The sequence below is a fragment of the Lasioglossum baleicum genome, unplaced genomic scaffold (genome assembly GCF_051020765.1).
Source record: "Lasioglossum baleicum unplaced genomic scaffold, iyLasBale1 scaffold2341, whole genome shotgun sequence".
NCBI lineage: Eukaryota > Metazoa > Arthropoda > Insecta > Hymenoptera > Halictidae > Lasioglossum > Lasioglossum baleicum.
The window spans coordinates 18,989-25,864 of NW_027471400.1; the positions used below are offsets into that span (position 1 = coordinate 18,989).

Below are 6,876 nucleotides of genomic sequence, written 5' to 3' on the forward strand. Positions count from 1 at the left end.
CTTCGGGACATATCAGATTTTTGTTTCCCCTTAAATATAAGTTTCACAATATTCTTTTCTTCTTTTGTTACAAATGCTAAGAACAAAACAAATATTAAATATGCCATATATATATATATATATATATATATTTATATTTATATATAATTATATATAATTTTATATATAATATATATATATATATATTTTATAAACAATATATATATATATATATCTTATAAACAATAATCTTTTGGACATGTATTTTGGTAAATATATAATAATTATCGCAAAAGGTGGTAACTATACTTTGCTAATATTTTTCCCGCTTTAGCTTTTCTCTAGTTCATCGATATAAGAAATACATAACGAATTATAAATATCTTCTATGCGATTACCTGAATTTGTTCATTCTTCTACACTCGTATATACTTATTCTCTTGTTGTTTAACTTGTTCCGCATTTACTGCTTTCGCTGTAAGATTACAGCCGCCGTAAATATTCCTCTAGTCGTTTTCTACGTTGCCGCACCACAACTTCTTACCTTGGGAAAACTTGACGAGGTGGAAAGCGTATTGCTGCTACCTATATAATAACTTATATAACCACTAGAGAAATTATAAACTAACATGAAAAGGCTTCTTCTTTCCATATTTTTAATGATTTTAATAATTGCTATAAAACGCGACAATAAGTGGTCATAATCAAATTATTATTATTATAGTTGTTGTCGTCGTCGTTATTATAGTAGTAGAATTATTTATATATACTATAGACGAGTAGAGTTACTTCGTGAAGGTCGCGCGTAATTCACGTACATTAGTCCCGAATTCAGTGGTCGATGACCGGGAATAGATTAGAAACCATGTCGATGTCAACTTGGGATATTACGCGACTTTACGGTCCGACGAGCGAGGGAGAAAAGAAAGGAGATAGAAAACGGGATAGAAGAGAAGGAAAAGACGAGAAAAGAAGAAAGAAAAGGAGGAAGAATGGAAGGAAGAAAAATGGAGGAAAGAGGAAACATAGAATATAGTCGGCGATACGTGGATGGTGTTTATGCTCGGCTCGCGGAATGGACGATGAGGTAATGTTTCTACCGGCTGCTCGCATTGTCCCATATAAATCACGGGAGGAATGACCAGGTGTATGGGTATGGCCGATGAAAAAATGATCGATACGCTTATGTTAATACAGGAACAGAATTATGTTAGTGGGTCCCGAGGAGAGGAGTTTTCGATTAACGTTATTAATCGTGTCATTCGTCATCCTTATGACAAATCAACGAATCATCCTCGCTACCAAACTTCCGTTTTCAACACACTGAAATGAAATTACGCTATGTTAACTTATATCAAACACAAGAATGAAGAAAACATTCGATTCAAGCAAAATACTTGGTAATCTATTAAATATAAAGACAGGTTTATATGTATGTACAAAGATGTAAAAAGGGAATAGAGGAATTAATTATTGAAACAATTGATTCGTATAGCAGATTCTATGAAATGGAATGTTCGCTGGAAAAATCGAATGAGACATTAATCAGAGAACCCATGGATCTGCCAACGAAGCTGGTCATTATGTGTCACCAAGAGAAAACGCGGGAGGAGATATAGCGAGAAGAAATACAAAATTACATTCCAATTCTGCACATTTGTGGGAGAGAACTGATAACGAAAATTGCGGATCACTCGGCAATAAACGACTTGTTGGGTCATATTACATTACCAACCGCGTGATATTTCAGTAATTTCGTCGATAATTAAAGAAAGTACAAGATGTATCTTGTTTATCATTCCTTTTAAAACACAGTATTTTCACGAAACATACACGTTGGAGCGTACTACTGAACAATACGAAATCGTTCAACTTACAATTACTAATTTTGTAATCTATTTTTTATCGGCCATTGCTGCATAAATAAATATTCTTTCACCGCTTTAATTACGTATAATAATGGAATATCGACTATCAGACAACTAACACATTTAAGCCTATATTTCTGTATATATCATAAATTCATAATAACATTTTCTGGAAAAGTTCGCCGTTGCGAAAGGGTTAATAACTGATTACAACATCTAATTCTTAGAGAATGGAGATGTAGTCGAAGATGGAATTTCTTTGTGAAAATTTCACAGTGGTCGTTCAAGAACGAGATACAACACGTATACATGCATGTTATCTAACTAACGATAATATCGACTTAAAACGTACAAGATCCACTAGCAGTTTACATTGGTAAACGGCAGTAGCTAATTACAACGGACGTCAATGAACTTTCAAGCAGAAAATGAAGATTACTGAAATTCTGTGAGTCTCTTTATACGCATCTGAGTGGAGAAGATTGATGATCGCTCGGTTCGATAGAAGGACAAAACGAACAATGGTTCTCTTTAACGTTTGGTGACAATGGAATATTCGAAAAGCGATAAGCCTGCAAGTAGATGGAAACAAAATGACGATAATCATTAAGGAGGAGCGCAGACTTGAATGAAAAGTGCTCCCATATGTATTTGCGTGTGTAGCAACCAAAAATATACAAGAACAAAAGAGATTCGCTTCGAAAACAGATAACAAAGAAAAATCTTTCTGTTTATTTTGTAATATATTAATATGATAATATGAATACGGACATTTCGTGAAATAACTTCTCCTTTCTATTTTGGAGTATTACAAACGTTATGGGGAATGCTGCATATTTTATTAGATTAGGACTAACTCTCCTCATTACTCTGACGAATACGCGTCCTTTGGTCAAGATGACTGCTAAGGAATTTATGTTCGGTTATGAATCCGGTTTAGTTACCGTTGGCAACAAATTAATGCCGTCTTGGATCAAATTCGATAAGCTGGGTCTCATCGGCAGAGTGAGTGTCAATTCCACAATTTCGTCTACTCGAGTCTTCTTAAAAACTGCAAGTTAATTACGATGAAAAGTTAATTCTAATAATCCCAAAAATAAATTATCACTGCTTTCTTTTCGATTTCGTAACAAAATTCTTGCAAAATACCTTCGCAGAGTATAAAGCAATCTTCTCAAATTTCCTACTCCCAATTGAATCTCGCGACCGGAACTCAACTATATATATATATATACATATTACCGAGATTTTAATACGATTTCTTTTACACGCAGATTTACGACTTCGAGAATGACTATGTAACCGTTTACACCGGCGAAAAGGACGTACGTCGCACAGGTCTAATTGAAAAGTTGAACGGCAACGTAGATCTATAGCAATGGACCGAAAAGTGATCGAATGTGAACGGAGCCAGTGATAGAGTAACCGAACGATACTATATTATTCCTTAGGAAAAGTCTCTGTCGCAGTGCCTACGTGGTATGTCGCACTTTAGCACACGCCACATACCAAGCACCAAAGAATCTCGTATTCCAATGAGCCAGTGATAGAGTAACCGAACGATACTATATTATTCCTTAGGAAAAGTCTCTGTCGCAGTGCCTACGTGGTATGTCGCACTTTAGCACACGCCACATACCAAGCACCAAAGAATCTCGTATTCCAATGATTCCACAATGTCCCGAAAAGTCCTCGTGCTATTATTAATTATCAATTTCGAAACAACGATCCATATGAAATATTGCAGTAATATATGTACAATTAAATATTAAAAAATATTTATTACCAAAAGATATAGTAAACGAAATTGAAATATCATTTTGCAGAACTGGAGAGACAACAATGAATGGGCTGCACACCTACGAATACAAATTCTTTGAAAACATAATGGATATTAGTGACTATAACCCAGAGAACAAGTGTTTCTATCGGTATGGACACTGCTTGAAAGTTGGTTTAATCGATGTCACCGATTGTTATTACGGTAAGGCGATTTAAGCCATAAAAATAAATATTAAAAATAACATAGAGCACATAGAGGTATAATATAACTCAAATAAATAACATATCTCAATAACCATTAACATTAAAAACATAAAATTAGAGACAGAAATTTTGTACGTTTACGTAGGTCAATTTACCTTTGCAATCATGCAGGATTTCCCATCGCAATGTCGAATCCACATTTCTACAAGAGCGATCCAAGCATTTCGAAAACTGTCAAAGGTTTAAATCCAGGTAAAGATATTCACGAATCGTTTGCTTATATCCAACTAAACTCAGGTCTACCGGTAAAACTTGGCTTCCGTTTTTAAATAAATATGGCTTTACAAGATATCGGGCACATGGCTAGGGTAGAAAAATTCGAAAATCTTGTTTCACCGTTGCTGTGGTTTGAAGTCGTAAGTATTGTAATATATCGAATTGCGATTAAATTATGTAAATCATATTATAAATTTAATTCTAAGGAGTATCTAATTTTCAAAACATTTGTTTTTTTTTCCTTTTCTAGGGAATGTATGAATAACCAATATCAATGCTTACTCGTTTCTGGTTTTACTTAAATTTTTTACCAATTCTGCAGGATGTCCTGAATTATTTCTTGTCCTTGGTTATCATTGTACCTATAGCGCTTGAGGTTCATAAGACCTTTTTGTATCAGCCAAAAGGATCGCTATCACCTCGACAATGGTTAGGTTTTCGAATACAAAATCAAAAATTACCAGTTTTTAACAATAGCCAGATATTGTCTTTAAAACAAGAAATTGTCCGACTATTAACACACGATTAGATTTCTAGATAGAGGCTATTCCCCACGTAAAACTAAAACTCAGAACCAATGGAGCGCAACGGATCATTTTAGATTTCGAGATATTGCAATCTATGCGGCATGTGAAAAAGTACTGTTAGAATCTCAAAGTGTTTACCATTTAATACGAATTGTATTCAAGTGCAATTATATCATGCAATTATATATAACACAGCAGTGACATCTTACTCTAAATTTTCTGGTTAAAGTATATATGTCAATGCAAGCGGTGTTAATTCAGAAACAATGATGTTTCTACTACTACGTATATAATACGCATATAATATGTATTGTTATTAAAATAAAAATAATTTATTTAAACTGCTTTTTATAATAGCGAGAGCTTAAATTCTTATTTTAGTTATAATACTTTGAATTTATAAAGTTCGCGCAAAGATCTGTACGTCTCAAGAGAAAGGAGAACGAAAAAGAGGATTCTATAATTATTAATGATATTTTATATAAATAATTGATTACATTAAGACTGACATTATAGACTGGCACAGAGATTAAGTGATTTATAGTAGATATAAATATCAAAACAAAAACATGAAACAGTTGATACTTAATTGTATTACGGGTAAGACGAATATAATGTAATAAAAAATATGAACTGCACCGTTTGTAATTGAAATTAAAATATAGATTTAAAAATGGTAACGGGGACGAATTTTCTGTAATTATTGTTTACTTAATTTGTACATTTAATATTTACTAGTACCATAATAATATATTCTTAATAGTTGATAAGCTATTATGAATATTAAGTAGAGCTGTTAAAAGTATTATATCCTATAGAAAACATTAAATACATTGCGGTTATAATTTATCACCCATCTTGCTTTATTTATTGTAACGGAAGCTTTAATGTATTTAGATAACTTTATTATAAGATATAATTCACACCACATATTTATATCTAACAATGATAGCTTGTGAACAATGTATTTATTCCGTAATTTCACGTTATTGCGTTAATTTTGAGTAAATGAAATAGTTATTTTTAACATGAATGATTTGTGTCCTAAAGAATGCTTTTAATTCGAAACCTAGAACTATAATCTTTCTTTAGATATAGTTAAATGGACTGTGTACTTTCATGTAGTAGATTGTTAGTGTCAATTTTCTATCTGTAAATATTGTAAATAGACTATTAATTTAAAATTTCCGATACATGTAATATTTTCAATGGTTATAAGTTGCGAGAATCTCCATATGACGTAAAGAGTAATATCAGAATTAAAGAATTTATAAATAATTGTAGGAAGATATGAAAAATCATCAAATTTCTACAAAATATGACCAAAAAAATATGACCAAAAACAAAATACAAAAAAAAAAGACGAAGTGTATGTTAGAATTCTAATTTATAAGTTAACTGAGAATATTTTTTTTTAAATTTCACCAATCTTGCCATAACTATATATTTAATTAATGGCTATAGTTAACTAAGGAAACGGTATTCTTATGGTATGCAAATTAATATGTTCCTATAATACGTATTTCCATATTATTTAACCCTAAAATGATTTAAAAAAAATACACCTTTAGCTGATTGTATACACGAGTTCTGTTTCCTTTATTCTATATTCTATATAATATTACAAATAATTATTATATTCTTTGCGTAAGTATTGTAGTTCTTGCCAGTGAAATGATTATGATATAAGTATTTCTAAGTATTGCTCAATAAATAATATTTATAACAAAGTTTATTATTTTTCTGTTCAAAGTTAAAGAATATTTAATAAATTCCTTTTCTTCAAATCGCAAAAAGCAAATTAAAAATGAAGTTAATATCACAACATATTAGATACTAAATAAAATTATTAATTATATTTTATAAAGTTATCATGTATATGTGCAAGAAAATGTTGAATCTTTAGTTCTATATATAAATAATGAGATGCATATGCAGGTATAAAAATTTCTTATAAAAAAAAGCAATAATTACATTTCAAAATTTCGAGCTTTAATCTACATGTTTGTACTTAGTTATTAATGGTTGCTTAGATATAAAATAGTTTGAATAATCTGTATAATGAATAAATTATGATTCCATGTTTATACAGATATATATATATATCTACAATCTTACAATATATACAATCTTTTTTTTAATGGTTACTATATTGTTTGTAAATAGACACTTCTTAAAAAAGATCCACTTATTTTGTGTCATATATTTCCGAACAAATTGTTGTATTCTCTCTTTATCTG

The 6,876-nt window shown here is 30.9% G+C and overlaps 1 pseudogene; it reads left to right on the top strand.

The window, feature by feature from the left end:
- The first annotated feature begins 2,645 nt into the window (after nucleotides 1-2,645).
- Nucleotides 2,646-4,638, top strand: LOC143221382 (scavenger receptor class B member 1-like; annotated as a pseudogene).
- The last annotated feature ends 2,238 nt before the right edge of the window (nucleotides 4,639-6,876 follow it).